Here is an 18994-nt window from a genome sequence, read left to right as displayed (position 1 = left end):
CCCATTTTCCCCTCAGAATGACCTCAGTTCGTCAGGGTCATGGACTCTACAAGGTGTCGAAAGCGTTCCACAGGGATGCTGGCCCATATTGACTCCAATGCTTCCCACAATTGTGTGTCAAGTTGGCTAGGTGTTCTTTGGGTGGTGGACCATTCTAGATACACACATTCCCCTTACATTATCTATCCTTACCTCGGGTTACTGTCTCTCTCATTCCCCTTACATTATCCATCCTTACCTCAGGGTACTGTCTCTCACATTCCCCTCACATTATCCATCCTTACCTCAGGTTACTGTCTCTCACATTCCCCTAACATGTCCATCCTTACCTCAGGTTAATGTCTCTCACATTCCCCTCACATTATCCATCCTTACCTCAGGGTACTGTCTCTCACATTCCCCTCACATTATCCATCCTTACCTCAGGTTACTGTCTCTCACATTCCCCTCACATTATCCATCCTTACCTCAGGGTACTGTCTCTCACATTCCCATTACATGATCCATCCTTACCTCAGGTTACTGTCTCTCACGTTCCCATTACATGATCCATCCTTACCTCAGGTTACTGTCTCTCACATTCCCATTACATTATCCATCCTTACCTCAGGTTACTGTCTCTCTCATTCCCCTAGCATTATCCATCCTTACCTCAGGTTACTGTCTCTCACATTCCCCTTACATTATCCATCCTTACCTCAGGTTACTGTCTCTCACATTCCCCTCACATTATCCATCCTTACCTCAGGTTACTGTCTCTCTCATTCCCCTTACATTATCCATCCTTACTTCAGGTTACTGTCTCTCACGTTCCCCTTACATTATCCATCCTTACCTCAGGTTACTGTCTCTCTCATTCCCCTAGCATTATCCATCCTTACCTCGGGTTACTGTCTCTCACGTTCCCCTAACATGTCCATCCTTACCTCAGGTTAATGTCTCTCACGTTCCCCTAACATGTTCCTCACTGTATTCTAACCCTTCCAGGTAACAGTCCGGCCATGGTTACTCAGGACTCCTCAACTAAGGCCTTATCCCTCCACAGCACCTCCCTGCAGGAGGCCGCAGAGGAGAGACTGAAGGAGCTCACAGCCAGGCTGGAGGAGGCAGCAGAGGATAATCTGGATAAATACTCCAAAGTTCCATCAGCTGTCCGTCCGGGTGGCTGGTCTCAGATTATCCCACAGGTGAAGAAGCCGGATGTGGAGGTCCTGGGCTGGCGTGGTTCTCTGGTAACAGCTCTGGTAGACATTCCTGCAGTCAGCATGCCAATTGCACGCTCCCTCAAAACTTGAGACATCTGTGGCATTGTGTCGTGTGATAAAACTGCACATTTTAGAGTGGCCTTCTATTGTCCCCAGCACAAGGTGCACCTGTGTAACGATCATGCGGTTTAATCAGCTTCTTGATATGCCACACCTGAAATGGAGAAATGCTCACTAACAAGGATAAGAACAACATTTTAGAGAAATAAGCTTTTTGTGTGAATGGAACATTTTATATTTTCATATTTTATTTCAACTCATGAAACATGAGAACAACACTTTACATATTGCATTTATATTTTAGTTCAGGATACATTAAATAAACTGTGTTGACTTAACATTGTGACTTTGAGAATCTAGATGTCTTAAACTATAATGTCCTTCTGTTGTTGATGAGAGTGTCAGATGGATCAGTTGATTATTCAAAAGGTGATTATTTAGTTAGTTTAGTTGATTAGGATCCCATTAGCTGTTGCTCATGCATCAGAAACTCTTCCCGAGTCCATGGATAATGATTGTTTGTTCCGATTTAGATTTTTACATTTTTTAAATCTTTTTTTCCCCCAGATGAATCTACTGGAGAGACTTGCGTGTGCCGAGGACAGAGTGGAGTCAGACCTCCATCTCCCAGCCGCCGCAGAGCAGATAGCAGAGCTGAGGGCTGAGCTGGAGAAGAGAGAGCAGGCCCTGAAAGACAACCAGGAGGAACGAGACACACTCGTCATCACGCTGGAAGACCTGGACCGACAGAACACGGAAGCTACACAGGTCTGGTTAGAACTGGTGCAGACCGCACTGTGTTTTAATCAACCAATCAAATCTTTTTATAATGCCCGTTTTACAGCAGCAGTAGTAGTCCCAACCACTATTGGGTTCAGAACATTTCAAAATAGAGAGGAAATGGATGATCCCCCTAGAGAGGAAATGGATGAATCCCCTAGAGGGGAAATGGATGAATCCCCCTAGAGAGGAAATGGAGGATGACCTAGATAGAAAATGGATGATCACCTAGAGAGGAAATGGATGGTCACCTAGTGAGGAAATGGATGGTCACCTAGAGAGGAAATGGATGATCATCTAGATAGGAAATGGATGGTCAACCAGGAGAGGAAATGGATGATCCCCCTAGAGAGGAAATGGATGGTCACCTAGTGAGGAAATGGAGGATGACCTAGATAGAAAATGGATGATCACCTAGAGAGGAAATGGATGGTCACCTAGAGAGGAAATGGAGGATGACCTAGATAGAAAATGGATGATCACCTAGAGAGGAAATGGATGGTCACCTAGAGAGGAAATGGAGGATGACCTAGATAGAAAATGGATGATCACCTAGAGAGGAAATGGATGGTCACCTAGTGAGGAAATGGATGGTCACCTAGATAGGAAATGGATGATCACCTAGAGAGGAAATGGATGATCCCACTAGAGAGGAAATGGATGGTCACCTCGAGAGGATATGGATGATCATCTAGATAGGAAATGGATGGTCACCTAGATAGGAAATGTATTTATTTAAAGGTTGATCAGGTTGTGGTTGTGACACTCACTTTTAGTCTGACGATATTAAACAAAAGTCTACGAAACATTTATATTAGTTTCGACACACAGCAATGTAACACTTCCTGGATATGGAACAGCCAATCACAACCAATGCCTGAAGTAGTGCACCATGCACTGATAAATTGGTCGTGTATAGGAAGGAATGTGTTGATATTAATGTAGTGGTTGTGTATAGGAAGGAATGTGTTGATATTAATGTAGTGGTCGTGTATAGGAAGGAATGTGTTGATATTAATGTATTGGTCGTGTATAGGAAGGAATGTGTTGATATTAATGTATTGGTCGTGTATAGGAAGGAATGTGTTGATATTAATGTAGTGGTTGTGTATAGGAAGGAATGTGTTGATATTGGGATATATTGGTCGTGTATAGGAAGGAATGTGTTGATATTAATGTATTGGTCATGTATAGGAAGGAATGTGTTGATATTGGGATATATTGGTCGTGTATAGGAAGGAATGTGTTGATATTAATGTAGTGGTCATGTATAGGAAGGAATGTGTTGATATTAATGTAGTGGTCGTGTATAGGAAGGAATGTGTTGATATGAATGTATTGGTCGTGTATAGGAAGGAATGTGTTGATATTAATGTAGTGGTCATGTATAGGAAGGAATGTGTTGATATTAATGTAGTGGTCGTGTATAGGATGGAATGTGTTGATATTAATGTATTGGTCGTGTATAGGAAGGAATGTGTTGATATTAATGTAGTGGTTGTGTATAGGAAGGAATGTGTTGATATTAATGTATTGGTCGTGTATAGGAAGGAATGTATTGATATTAATGTAGTGGTCATGTATAGGAAGGAATGTATTGATATTAATGTAGTGGTCGTGTATAGGAAGGAATGTGTTGATAATAATGTATTGGTCGTGTATAGGAAGGAATGTGTTGATATTAATGTATTGGCCGTGTATAGGAAGGAATGTGTTGATATTAATGTAGTGGTCGTGTATAGGAAGGAATGTGTTGATATTAATGTATTGGTCGTGTATAGGAAGGAATGTGTTGATATTGGGATATATTGGTCGTGTATAGGGAGGACTGTGTTGATATTAATGTAGTGGTCGTGTATAGGAAGGAATGTGTTGATATTAATGTATTGGTCGTGTATAGGAAGGAATGTGTTTATTGGGATATATTGGTCGTGTATAGGAAGGAATGTGTTTATTGGGATATATTGGTTGTGTATAGGAAGGAATGTGTTGATATTAATGTAGTGGTCGTGTATAGGAAGGAATGTGTTGATATTATTGTATTGGTCGTGTATAGGAAGGAATGTGTTTATTGGGATATATTGGTTGTGTATAGGAAGGAATGTGTTGATATTCATGTAGTGGTCGTGTATAGGAAGGAATGTGTTGATATTCATGTAGTGGTCGTGTATAGGAAGGAATGTGTTTATTGGGATATATTGGTTGTGTATAGGAAGGAATGTGTTGATATTCATGTAGTGGTCGTGTATAGGAAGGAATGTGTTGATATTCATGTAGTGGTCGTGTATAGGAAGGAATGTGTTTATTGGGATATATTGGTTGTGTATAGGAAGGAATGTGTTGATATTCATGTAGTGGTCGTGTATAGGAAGGAATGTGTTTATTGGGATATATTGGTCGTGTATAGGAAGGAATGTGTTTATTGGGATATATTGGTCGTGTATAGGAAGGAATGTGTTTATTGGGATATATTGGTTGTGTATAGGAAGGAATGTGTTTATTGGGATATATTGGTTGTGTATAGGAAGGAATGTGTTTATTGGGATATATTGGTTGTGTATAGGAAGGAATGTGTTTATTGGGATATATTGGTCGTGTATAGGAAGGAATGTGTTTATTGGGATATACACAGCGTCTTAGACCATGTTGAAAAGAAAGTCCATCAAGGATTACCACATGTTTTTAACGATTTAACCCCCTTTACAGAATTTAGACTTATTAAAGTAAGACTACCTATAAAATGGTTATCGAGATGCTATTATTCAGTTCTTGTGTCTCCATGTGATCTCAGTGTAGGAGAAGCTCTCTGTTCAGCTGAAGGAGTCTAAGACTGAGGTGTTCAGGTTGCAGTCAGAGCTCAGTACCACCACCGACCAGAGGGTGGCGCTACAGGAAGAACTACAGGCCCAGCAGGAGAGACTGAACCAGAGTGCTTACACCCTGAACCACCTCCACATGGGCAAGCAGCAGCTGGAGGCCACCGTCAAGGAGTTGAGGGAGAAACTTGGACGGGCAAAGAGAACCAGGTGCTCCAGAGAACCGTACAGGAGAGGGAGGAGCAGCTGTCTGCTGCCCGGGCAGAGCTGTGCGAGGCTGGGGAGAGAGGGAGAGAATCCGGGGGGTCCGGAGAGGAGCTGGAGGAGCTCAGGAGAGAGCTGACTAAGATGAGGAGCTCCCAGGAGAAGGTGATGTCAGAAGACTACGAGATGAAGATGGAGAAGCAGAGGCTGAAGACAGAGGCTGAGCAGGCCCAGGGGAGGATAGAGGAGCAGGTCAAGGAGGTCCAGGATGCTCTCAGCAGAACCGTCCTGGAGAAGGACACCAACATCGAAGCTCTGAAGCTGGAGAAGAGCCAGCTGGAAGGGGAGCTGATTCAGGCAGAGAGGGGCCTCCAGGAGCAAGTCAGGCAGTACCAGCAGACCATCGAGGAGCTGACCCAGGCAGAGAGGGGCCTCCAGGAGCAAGTCAGGCAGTACCAGCAGACCATCGAGGAGCTGACCCAGGCAGAGAGGGGCCTCCAGGAGCAGGTCAGGCAGACCATCGAGGAGCTGACCGCTGCCCGCTCCATGGACGCCTCGGCACTACAGGTCCACTGTTGTTTCACTACTGTTTTACTATCTTCATGTATCTACATTCAAATTTATTGTTTTATCTTTTCACTTTTGAAGCATTTTGACAATGAACTGTATTGTTTATTCCTTTGGTAAGGAATGTGTTGTACTAATAGCTTGATTATTTTCAGACGGCGCATGAGAGGACGGTGAAGCTGAACCTGGAGAAGAACCTGGAGATGAACCTGGAGAAGAACCTGGAGATGAACCTGGAGATGAACCTGGAGATGAACCTGGAGATGAACCTGGAGAAGAACCTGGAGATGAACCTGGAGAAGAACCTGGAGATGAACCTGGAGAAGAACCTGGAGAAGAACCTGGAGATGAACCTGGAGATGAACCTGGAGATGAACCTGGAGATGAACCTGGAGATGAACCTGGAGATGAACCTGGAGAAGAACCTGGAGATGAACCTGGAGATGAACCTGGAGATGAACCTGGAGATGAACCTGGAGATGAACCTGGAGATGAACCTGGAGAAGAACCTGGAGAAGAACCTGGAGAAGAACCTGCAGATGAACCTGGAGATGAACCTGGAGAAGAACCTGGAGATGAACCTGGAGAAGAACCTGGAGAAGAACCTGGAGATGAACCTGGAGATGAACCTGGAGAAGAACCTGGAGAAGAACCTGGAGAAGGACCTGGAGATGAACCTGGAGATGAACCTGGAGATGAACCTGGAGATGAACCTGGAGATGAACCTGGAGAAGAACCTGGAGATGAACCTGGAGATGAACCTGGAGATGAACCTGGAGCTGAACCTGGAGAAGAACCTGGAGATGAACCTGGAGATGAACCTGGAGATGAACCTGGAGAAGAACCTGGAGATGAACCTGGAGATGAACCTGGAGAAGAACCTGGAGAAGAACCTGGAGATGAACCTGGAGATGAACCTGGAGAAGAACCTGGAGAAGAACCTGGAGAAGAACCTGGAGATGAACCTGGAGAAGAACCTGGAGATGAACCTGGAGATGAACCTGGAGAAGAACCTGGATAAGAACCTGGAGAAGAACCTGGAGATGAACCTGGAGAAGAACCTGGAGAAGAACCTGGAGATGAACCTGGAGATGAACCTGGAGAAGAACCTGGAGAAGAACCTGGAGATGAACCTGGAGAAGAACCTGGAGATGAACCTGGAGAAGAACCTGGAGATGAACCTGGAGCTGAACCTGGAGATGAACCTGGAGATGAACCTGGAGATGAACCTGGAGAAGAACCTGGAGATGAACCTGGAGATGAACCTGGAGAAGAACCTGGAGAAGAACCTGGAGATGAACCTGGAGAGATGAACCTGGAGATGAACCTGGAGAAGAACCTGGAGAAGAACCTGGAGAAGAACCTGGAGATGAACCTGGAGAAGAACCTGGAGATGAACCTGGAGATGAACCTGGAGAAGAACCTGGAGAAGAACCTGGAGAAGAACCTGGAGATGAACCTGGAGAAGAACCTGGAGAAGAACCTGGAGATGAACCTGGAGATGAACCTGGAGAAGAACCTGGAGAAGAACCTGGAGATGAACCTGGAGATGAACCTGGAGAAGAACCTGGAGAAGAACCTGGAGATCTCCCAGCTGAGGAGAGACGTGGAACAGATGGCCTCCGAACACAGAGACACCAACGACATGCTATCCGTCACCGTGGCCGAAGAGACAAAACAGCTGATTGACCTCCTCCAGGTCAGCTCACAGACCATAGAGTTAGATGGAGGACTCATGTGTTGGAACGGGTTATATCCATGTAGATTCCTCTATCTAACTCTATGTGACAGACCTCTCTAACATCCTTATTTTATCTTTCCCACTCCGCTTGGAAATATCCTTTTTCTATTTTGTTGTTTTTAAATTGGGATTTCGTTGTTTTTTTGGGTGAATTGTGTTTGTTGCTAAATTAATTGCCTCATTGAGGACTTTAAAATGTTCTGAATGTGAATCTCCAGGAGAAGGACTCCTTCACGGAGAGCATGAGAGCTAACATGGCCGCCACCCAGAGGGAGCTGGAGGCCGTGGTCCAGGCAGCCACCCAGGAGGATGAGACCCTGAGAGCCAACATGGCCGCCACCCAGAGGGAGCTGGAGGCCAGGGTCCAGGCAGCCACCCAGGAGGATGAGACCCTGAGAGCCAACATGGCCGCCACCCAGAGGGAGCTGGAGGCCGTGGTCCAGGCAGCCACCCAGGAGGATGAGACCCTGAGAGCCAACATGGTCGCCACCCAGAGGGAGCTGGAGGCCGTGGTCCAGGCAGCCACCCAGGAGGATGAGACCTTGAGAGCCAACATGGCCGCCACCCAGAGGGAGCTGGAGGCCGTGGTCCAGGCAGCCACCCAGGAGGATGAGACCCTGAGAGCCAACATGGCCGCCACCCAGAGGGAGCTGGAGGCCGGGGTCCAGGCCGCCACCCAGGAGGCTGAGACCCTGAGAGCCAACATGGCCGCCACCCAGAGGGAGCTGGAGGCCGGGGTCCAGGCCGCCACCCAGGAGGCTGAGACCCTGAGAGCCAACATGGCCGCCACCCAGAGGGAGCTGGAGGCCGGGGTCCAGGCAGCCAGAGAGGAGGCTGAGACCCTGAGAGCCAACATGGCCGCCACCCAGAGGGAGCTGGAGACCGGGGTCCAGGCAGCCACAGAGGAGGCTGAGACCCTGAGAGCCAACATGGCCGCCACCCAGAGAGAGCTGGAGGCCGGGGTCCAGGCAGCCAGAGAGGAGGCTGAGACCCTGAGAGCCAACATGGCCGCCACCCAGAGGGAGCTGGAGACCGGGGTCCAGGCAGCCACAGAGGAGGCTGAGACCCTGAGAGCCAACATGGCCGCCACCCAGAGGGAGCTGGAGACCGGGGTCCAGGCAGCTACAGAGGAGGCTGAGACCCTGAGAGCCAACATGGCCGCCATCCAGAGGGAGCTGGAGGCCGGGGTCTAGGCAGCCACCCAGTAGGCTGAGACCCTGAGAGGAGCTCTGGAGGAGAAGGACAAGAAGCTGGAAGGCATGAAGGAAGACAACAGCCACCTGAAGGTACATCCACAACATGTATGACGTGGGTAACGTGCGATGTACTGTATGTGTACAGTGTCTATTTTGTATACAGTGGTACTGTGTGTTGGAGACAATTTTTTCCCTTGGGATATTAACATTAAATCCTATCCTATAAGGAGGAGATAGAGCGTCTGAGGACCAGCAGAGTTGACCCCAGTCCCCCGGCCTGGCCGAGCCATGCACCCCGGACATCATCAACGGTAACACATCCTGTCATATCTCTTGTTGTTTTTTAAATAAATATCTATGCATTGTATTTGCTGCTAAATGAACAGCCTTATTGAGCACATTAACATGAACCACAGAACTGGAGACGGACATCACCCAGCTGAAGACCTCAGGAGATGCCTGGAGGAGGACCATAGAGGAGCATAGAGGAGCATAGAGGAGCATAGAGGACCATAGAGGACCATAGAGGAGCATAGAGGACCATAGAGGAGCATAGAGGAGCATAGAGGAGCATAGAGGACCAAAGAGGAGCATAGAGGAGCATAGAAGACCATAGAGGACCATAGAGGAGCATAGAGGACCATAGAGGACCATAGAGGAGCATAGAGGAGCATAGGGGACCATAGAGGAGCATAGAGGAGCATAGAGGACCATAGAGGACCATAGAGGAGCATAGAGGAGCATAGAGGACCATAGAGGAGCATAGAGGAGGAGCATAGAGGAGCATAGAGGACCATAGAGGAGCATAGAGGACCATAGAGGACCATAGAGGACCATAGAGGACCATAGAGGAGCATAGAGGACCATAGAGGACCATAGAGGAGCATAGAGGACCATAGAAGAGCATAGAGGACCATAGAGGACCATAGAGGAGCATAGAGGACCATAGAGGACCAAAGAGGAGCATAGAGGAGCATAGAGGAGCATAGAGGAGCATAGAGGACCAAAGAGGAGCATAGAGGACCATAGAGGACCATAGAGGAGCATAGAGGGGCATAGAGGACCATAGAGGAGCATAGAGGACCAAAGAGGACCATAGAGGACCATAGAGGAGCATAGAGGACCATAGAGGACCATAGAGGGCCAAAGAGGACCATAGAGGAGCATAGAGGACCATAGAGGAGCATAGAGGAGCATAGAGGACCATAGAGGACCAAAGAGGACCATAGAGGAGCATAGAGGAGCATAGAGGAGCATAGAGGACCATAGAGGACCAAAGAGGAGCATAGAGGACCATAGAGGAGCATAGAGGAGCATAGAGGACCATAGAGGGCCATAGAGGACCATAGAGGAGCATAGAGGACCATAGAGGAGCATAGAGGACTATAGAGGACCATAGAGGACCAAAGAGGACCATAGAGGACCATATAGGACCATAGAGGAGCATAGAGGACCATAGAGGACCATAGAGGAGCAGCGAGGGTACCTCCTCTCCTCCCAGCAGTCTCTCCTGGCGCAGCAGAATGAGTTGGAGCAGGCCCACCAACGCCACGAGCAGAGTAGAGAGAACTACGATAGGCTGATCCACGCCAAGGACGAGGAGATTGGGCGCCTGCAGCAGGAAGTAGTAGATCACCTCGGCCCTACCCGATAAACCCAGGAACAGGAAGTGGTCATTCTCCAACGGGAAGACGAGACCAAGTCGTCCCTGAATAACAGGGAGAACGGCAACGAGAAACACGACCTGTCCAAGATGGAAGTAGAGAGACTAGTGAAGTTATTTCCTGAAATGGTGTTGTACTCAGCAGCAGCTGATGATTCGGGATGAATTACCATTCATAATAAAGCATTATCTGATCTCAATTTGAAGGGCATTAAGGAGAAGGAGACGGAGATCAGCCAGCTGAATCAGAAGAACCAGAACCTCACCAGACAGCTGGACCAGCTGGTGGTTTCCAGAGAGGAGATGGGGAAACTCAGCCAGATGGTCTAGCAGAAAGACGTAGAGATCCAGGCGCTGCACTCCCACGTCTCCCTGGGGGGACGAGGCCACAGCCAAGACGTGATGTTCCTCCAGCAGCAGCTGCGGGCCAATGCCGTGGAAAGAGAGCAGGTCAAAATCACTATCAACTTTATTCAATTTTTTATTACAGTTGCAAAATCCTGGGTAATTTTCCTAAAATGTCTAGATTTTCCAGAAATCCAAGTTGAAGGATTTCCTGTCTATCCCCTCTGGATTCCAGGAATCTTCCAACCAGGAATTTTGTTAAAGTTATTGTAATTTTACAACCCCATATATATTTTGACTTGACTTGATTTACTGTAGGCCCTGGCGGTGCTGAATGAGAAGACGAGGGAGAACAGCTGGCTGAGGGGAGACTACCAGCACATCATCAGGAGGCTCCTCAAGGTCCAGCAGGAGAACATGAGGCCGTCCACCATGTCTGACCCCTCAGCGAGTCGAGAGATGTTCAGAGAGACCATTCAGAACCTGTCACGGATCATCAGGTATTGTTTTGTAATATATATACACAGTACCAGTCCATAGTTTGGACGCACCTACTCAAGGAGTTTTCTTCGTCGACAATTGTTCTTATCCGTCTCGAAAGACCAGACATTTTGTACCACCTTTCTGGGTTTCTTCCTCGGTTCCTCTTTATGTTATAATGAAACAGTCATTGTCTCCACTATGTTATAATGAAACAGTCATTGTCTCCACTATGTGATAATGAAACAGTCATTGTCTCCACTATGTTATAATGAAACAGTCATTGTCTCCACTATGTGATAATGAAACAGTCATTGTCTCCACTATGTTATAATGAAACAGTCATTGTCTCCACTATGTTATAATGAAACAGTCATTGTCTCCACTATGTTATAATGAAACAGTCATTGTCTCCACTATGTTATAATGAAACAGTCATTGTCTCCACTATGTTATAATGAAACAGTCATTGTCTCCACTATGTGATAATGAAACAGTCATTGTCTCCACTATGTTATAATGAAACAGTCATTGTCTCCACTATGTTATAATGAAACAGTCATTGACTCCACTATGTTATAATGAAACAGTCATTGTCTCCACTATGTTATAATGAAACAGTCATTGTCTCCACTATGTTATAATGAAACAGTCATCGTCTCCACTATGTTATAATGAAACAGTCATTGTCTCCACTATGTTATAATGAAACAGTCATTGTCTCCACTATGTGATAATGAAACAGTCATTGTCTCCACTATGTTATAATGAAACAGTCATTGTCTCCACTATGTTATAATGAAACAGTCATTGACTCCACTATGTTATAATGAAACAGTCATTGTCTCCACTATGTTATAATGAAACAGTCATTGTCTCCACTATGTTATAATGAAACAGTCATTGTCTCCACTATGTGATAATGAAACAGTCATTGTCTCCACTATGTTATAATGAAACAGTCATTGTCTCCACTATGTTATAATGAAACAGTCATTGTCTCCACTATGTTATAATGAAACAGTCATTGTCTCCACTATGTGATAATGAAACAGTCATTGTCTCCACTATGTTATAATGAAACAGTCATTGTCTCCACTATGTTATAATGAAACAGTCATTGTCTCCACTATGTTATAATGAAACAGTCATTGTCTCCACTATGTTATAATGAAACAGTCATTGTCTCCACTATGTGATAATGAAACAGTCATTGACTCCACTATGTTATAATGAAACAGTCATTGACTCCACTATGTTATAATGAAACAGTCATTGTCTCCACTATGTTATAATGAAACAGTCATTGTCTCCACTATGTTATAATGAAACAGTCATTGTCTCCACTATGTTATAATGAAACAGTCATTGTCTCCACTATGTTATAATGAAACAGTCATTGTCTCCACTATGTTATAATGAAACAGTCATTGTCTCCACTATGTTATAATGAAACAGTCATTGTCTCCACTATGTTATAATGAAACAGTCATTGTCTCCACTATGTTATAATGAAACAGTCATTGTCTCCACTATGTTATAATGAAACAGTCATTGTCTCCACTATGTTATAATGAAACAGTCATTGTCTCCACTATGTTATAATGAAACAGTCATTGTCTCCACTATGTTATAATGAAACAGTCATTGTCTCCACTATGTTATAATGAAACAGTCATTGACTCCACTATATTATAATGAAACAGCCATTGTCTCCACTATGTTATAATGAAACAGTCATTGGCTCCACTATGTTATAATGAAACAGTCATTGTCTCCACTATGTGATAATGAAACAGTCATTGTCTCCACTATATCATAATGAAACAGTCATTGACTCCACTATGTTATAATGAAACAGTCATTATCTCCACTATGTGATAATGACACAGTCATTGTCTCCACTATGTTATAATGAAACAGTCATTGTCTCCACTATGTTATAATGAAACAGTCATTGTCTCCACTACACAGACAGGAAGGTATGGTATGTACAGACAGGAAGGTATGGTATGTACAGACAGGAAGGTATGGTATGTACAGACAGGAAGGTATGGTATGTACAGACAGGAAGGTATGGTATGTACAGACAGGAAGGTATGGAATGTACAGACAGGAAGGTATGGTATGTACAGACAGGATGGTATGGTATGTACAGACAGGAAGGTATGGTATGTACAGACAGGAAGGTATGGAATGTACAGACAGGAAGGTATGGTATGTACAGACAGGAAGGTATGGTATGTACAGACAGGAAGGTATGGAATGTACAGACAGGATGGTATGGTATGTACAGACAGGAAGGTATGGAATGTACAGACAGGAAGGTATGGTATGTACAGACAGGAAGGTATGGAATGGACAGACAGGAAGGTATGGAATGTACAGACAGGAAGGTATGGTATGTACAGACAGGAAGGTATGGTATGTACAGACAGGAAGGTATGGAATGGACAGACAGGAAGGTATGGTATGTACAGACAGGAAGGTATGGAATGGACAGACAGGAAGGTACGGAATGTACAGACAGGAAGGTACGGTATGTACAGACAGGAAGGTACGGTATGTACAGACAGGAAGGTATGGAATGGACAGACAGGAAGGTATGGTATGTACAGACAGGAAGGTATGGTATGTACAGACAGGAAGGTACGGTATGTACAGACAGGAAGGTACGGTATGTACAGACAGGAAGGTATGGTATGTACAGACAGGAAGGTATGGAATGGACAGACAGGAAGGTATGGTATGTACAGACAGGAAGGTATGGAATGGACAGACAGGAAGGTATGGAATGGACAGACAGGAAGGTATGGTATGTACAGACAGGAAGGTATGGAATGGACAGACAGGAAGGTATGGTATGTACAGACAGGAAGGTATGGAATGGACAGACAGGAAGGTATGGAATGGACAGACAGGAAGGTACAGACAGGAAGGTATGGTATGTACAGACAGGAATGTACAGACAGGAAGGTATGGAAAAGGAATGCATATCACCCAGAACATCTCTCGCTACAGCAGCAGGTGAGGAGGAGGACAGGTGTTTGATCCAGACATAAATCAGCTGATTACAGACACCTGTTTTCATCGCCACGTTCCTCTTTGAAAACCGGTCTGCTTTTTCCTTTCTCTCTACAGTAACTAGGCTTTTCTCCGAGTCCCAAAAAAATGGCACCCTATTCCCTGTATAGTGCACTACTTTTTGACCAGTCCCCATAGGGAATAGCGCGCCATTTGGCATGCCGTCCCTAGTCTTTTGTGCCAGGTTCTCCTAGCCAGTGTAGTCTGGCCCAATACGGTGCCCCTTTTAGGAAATGGGGTGCCATTTAATTTGAGATGCAGCCAAGTGATGGAACTTAAAGTACCTGTCCAGTGTTTCCAGATGTCTGTGAAATAGGATCTACAGACCTCGCCAAGTGGCACAGCGGCCTAAAGGCACTGCATCTCAGTTCTTGAGGCATCACTACAGACCCGGGTTTGAGCCCAGGCTGTGTCACAACCCGGCCGTGACCGGGAGTCCTATAGGGTGGTGCACAATTGGCCCAGCGTTGTCCGGGTTTGGCCGGGTTCGGCTCACTTCCTCTCCTGATTCACCAATCAAAAGACTTGATCAGTCCTGGCTACAGACCCGCCAGGGCATGTGAGCAGGGCATGTTTCGGAGGAAGCAGCTGTTTCGGAGGAAGCAGCAGGGCTGTTTCATCTGTTTCAGTTCTGTGCAGAGGGCATGTTTCAGACTAAGAGAGGAAGCAGCGGAGCATGTTTCCGGGAGGAAGCCGTCTTCACAGCAGGGCATGTTTCAAGGAAGCCAGGGCATGTTTCAGAGGAAGCAGCAGGGCATGTTTCGGACCAGGGCATGTCAGGAGGAAGCAGCAAGTTTCAGAGGAAGCAGTGGAGGAAGCAGCAGGGCAGCAGGGCATGTTTCAGAGGAAGCAGCAGGGCATGTTTCGGAGGAAGCAGCAGGGCATGTTTCGGAGGAAGCAGCAGGGCATGTTTCGGAGGAAGCAGCAGGGCATGTTTCAGAGGAAGCAGCAGGGCATGTTTCAGAGGAAGCAGCAGGGCATGTTTCAGAGGAAGCAGGGCATGTTTCGGAGGAAGCAGCAGGGCATGTTTCAGGAAGCAGCAGGGCATGTTTCAGAGGAAGCAGGGGCATGTTTCAGGAAGCAGCAGGGCATGTTTCGGAGGAAGCAGCAGGGCATGTTTCAGAGGAAGCAGCAGGGCATGTTCAGGAAGCAGCAGGGCATGTCCAGCAGGGCATGTTTCGGAGGAAGCAAGCAGCAGGGCATGTTTCAGGAAGCAGCAGGGCATGTTTCAGAGGAGGAGGGCATGTTTCGGAGGAAGCAGTAGGGCATGTTTCAGAGGAAGCAGCAGGGCAGCAGGGCATGTTTCGGAGGAAGCAGCAGGGCATGTTTGAGGAAGCAGCAGGGCATGTTTCGAGGAAGCATGTTCAGAGGAAGCAGCAGGGCATGTTTCAGAGGAAGCAGCAGGGCATGTTTCAGAAAGCAGCAGGGCATGTTTCAGAGGAAGCAGCAGGGCATGTTTCAGAGGAAGCAGCAGGGTATGTTTCGGAGGAAGCAGCAATGTTTCTGTTTCGGAGGAAGCAGCAGGGCATGGAGGAAGTGTTTCGGAGGAAGCTGTTTCGAGGAAGCAGCAGGGCATGTTTTCAGAGAGGAAGCAGCTGTTTCTGAGGAAGCAGCAGGGCATGTTTCGGAGGAAGCAGCAGGGCATTGGAGGAAGCAGCAGGGCATGTTTCAGAGGAAGCAGCAGGGCATGTTTCAGAGGAAGCATGTCTCGATCTTCAAATACTGGGAGTCGCTGCGATGAGACGAGGCCTGAACTCCCGCGACATTGGGAGAAAAATGGAATAAATTCCTGACGAAACGTAGAAAAGGACTTGATTGATTAGTTGACAACTAGAATCATGTCTGTTGAATTATTCAAATACATGGGATGTCTGTGGTTCCCTGAGGAGAGGTCTGAAGAACCCTGGTCTGGGGTCCAACTATTTACCCAGTAGACATCTGGCATTCCATTCCAGAATGTTCTACAGGCCCATTTCACATGTTGTTATCAGCCAACCGCTCAAATAACACAAATAGAGTAAATCACATTATTAGTATAGTAACAGTGCTAACACTACAGGAATCAATCCCACCCAGGAATAGAGTTTCCCACATCAGTCTGCATTCTCAGACACACACACACACACACACACACACACACACACACACACACACACACACACACACACACACACTGTAAGCTGCAATGGTCTACTGATTTCGCTATCAGCTGTAGACATGGTTATTACATCATAGTACACACACACACACACACACACACACACACACACACACACACACCACCTCTCGTCTGTTTTTCATTCACTACAGGAATCCAGATGTATGAGCGGTTTAGTTGAACTGATAAAGGTTGTGAAATGGTTAAAGGGGGCCATCTGGTTTGGGAACCATCAGAAGGCCCATCATACCCTGATCTGCACCTCTGACTTGAATCTTTCTTTTGGCATGGCGGGTCTGTTACATAAATATATAGTCCCGACAGTCAGACTTAAACTGTTCAGTGTAGCCACGCTAGCCATGCTTCAGACTTCTGGGAAGCTGCAGAGCATTGAAATGAAGTGTGTGTGTGTGTTACAGTTGACGTGAGGCAGGAGATGTTGGAAGAAGCTCAGGACAAGTTGATGAACCTGTTGAATAGCACCGAGGGTAAAGTCCAACTCAACACTGACTTGAGCAGATTTCAAATGTTAGACTCAGCGTTGTCACACTGTCACAAGCGTTCACCACAGATTTTTTTGTTGTTGTTGAGATGAGCGACATGCAAAACTGTGTCTCCCACACACAGTCACACACAGTGTTGCTTTCACGCATGCTACAACGTGGTAGCTGCTGGGAACCAAACCTGCGGAGAAGTTTAGCCTCGTTGCTCAATGCTCTTTAGTTGTTAGGGAAAACGGACAGATAATGTTGTTTTACTACCTTTTGAAAAATAAATTTGCGTTCTTCTCTCATGTAAGTTGATCAGAGGTCGTGATTAGGAAGCACTCATACCGGTGATTAGTTGATCAGAGGTCGTGATTAGGAAGCACTCATACCGGTGATTAGTGTCGACGACATCTTGAATTGCAATTCAAATCTATAACGAGTATAAAGCATGAGTTGTTAATGAAATGAACCACATGTTGAAGAAAATGGCATTTGATATCATCCACTGTAGAGAGCTATATGTACTAGACTAGATCGTATTAATAGAGCTATATGTACTAGAGACTAGGTCGTATTAATAGAGCTATATGTACTAGACTAGATCGTATTAATAGAGCTATATGTACTAGAGACTAGGTCGTATTAATAGAGCTATATGTACTAGACTAGATCGTATTAATAGAGCTATATGTACTAGAGACTAGGTCGTATTAATAGAGCTATATGTACTAGACTAGATCGTATTAATAGAGCTATATGTACTAGAGACTAGATCGTATTAATAGAGCTATATGTACTAGAGACTATGTCATATTAATAGAGCTATATGTACTAGAGACTAGATCGTATTAATAGAGCTATATGTACTAGAGACTAGGTCGTATTAATAGAGCTATATGTACTAGACTAGATCGTATTAATAGAGCGTAGATCGTATTAATAGAGCTATTTGTACTAGAGACTAGATCGTATTAATAGAGCTATATGTACTAGAGACTAGATCGTATTAATAGAGCTATATGTACTAGAGACTAGATCGTATTAATAGAGCTATATGTACTAGAGACTAGGTTGTATTAATAGAGCTATGTACTAGAGACTAGATCGTATTAATAGAGCTATATGTACTATTTTTTTTATTTTTAATTTTACCTTTATTTAACCAGGCAAGTCACTTCTTCTCCTCTTTTCTCCCTCTGTTCTTCTTCTCTTCTTCTCCTCTTTTCTCCCTCTGTTCTTCTTCTCCTCTTTTCTCCCTCTGTTCTTCTTCTCCTCTTTTCTCCCTCTGTTCTTCTTCTCTTCTTCTCCTCTTTTCTCCCTCTGTTCTTCTTCTCTTCTTCTCCTCTTTTCTCCCTCTGTTCTTCTTCTCCTCTTTTCTCCCTCTGTTCTTCTTCTCCTCTTTTCTCCCTCTTTTCTCCCTCTTCTCTTCTTCTCCTCTTTTCTCCCTCTTCTCTTCTTCTCCTCTTTTCTCCCTCTGTTCTTCTTCTCCTCTTTTCTCCTCTGTTCTTCTTCTCCTCTTTTCTCCCTCTTCTCTTCTTCTCCTCTTTCTCCCTCTTCTTTCTTCTCCTCTTTTCTCTCTCTGTTCTTCTTCTCTTCTCTCTCCTCTTTTACTCCCTCTGTTCTTCTTCTCCTCTTTACTCCCTCTGTTCTTCTTCTCTTCTTCTCCTCTTTACTCCCTCTGTTCTTCTTCTTCACCTCTTTACTCCCTCTGTTCTTCTTCTCTTCTTCTCCTCTTTACTCCTCTGTTCTTCTTCTCTTCTTCTCCTCTTTACTCCCTCTGTTCTTGTTCTCTTCTTCTCCTCTTTACTCCCTCTGTTCTTCTTCTTCTTCACCTCTTTACTACCCTCCTCGTCTATACTTCCTCTCTGTTCATTCTCTGTTGCTGTGAATCTCTAGCCTGGTCCCAAATCAGTCTGTGCTTTCTCTTGTGGTCGTTGTCATTTACTATCTAACCCCTGACCTCTCAAAGGCTGTGTCCAAATTTGAAACAAGTCAAAAGTAGTGCACTATACAGGGAATAGGGTCCCTGGTCTAAAGTAGTGTACTATATAGGGTATAGGGCCCTGGTCTAAAGTAGTGCACTATATAGGGAATAGGGCCCTGGTCTAGAGTAGTGCACTATATAGGGAATAGGGCCCTGGTCTAAAGTACTGCACTATATAGGGAATAGGGCCCTGGTCTAAAGTAGTGCACTATAAAGGGAATAG

At 45.5% G+C, this 18994-nt stretch overlaps 1 pseudogene; it reads left to right on the top strand.

Moving 5' to 3' along the window:
- The first annotated feature begins 1001 nt into the window (after positions 1 to 1001).
- Positions 1002 to 14704, top strand: LOC135532757 (thyroid receptor-interacting protein 11-like; annotated as a pseudogene).
- Positions 14705 to 18994: the final 4290 nt, after the last annotated feature.

Source organism: Oncorhynchus masou, unplaced genomic scaffold (assembly GCF_036934945.1).
Source record: "Oncorhynchus masou masou isolate Uvic2021 unplaced genomic scaffold, UVic_Omas_1.1 unplaced_scaffold_2011, whole genome shotgun sequence".
Lineage (NCBI taxonomy): Eukaryota > Metazoa > Chordata > Actinopteri > Salmoniformes > Salmonidae > Oncorhynchus > Oncorhynchus masou.
Note: the sequence above shows the minus strand (reverse complement) of the source record. Positions and strands in the feature narration are given on the sequence as shown.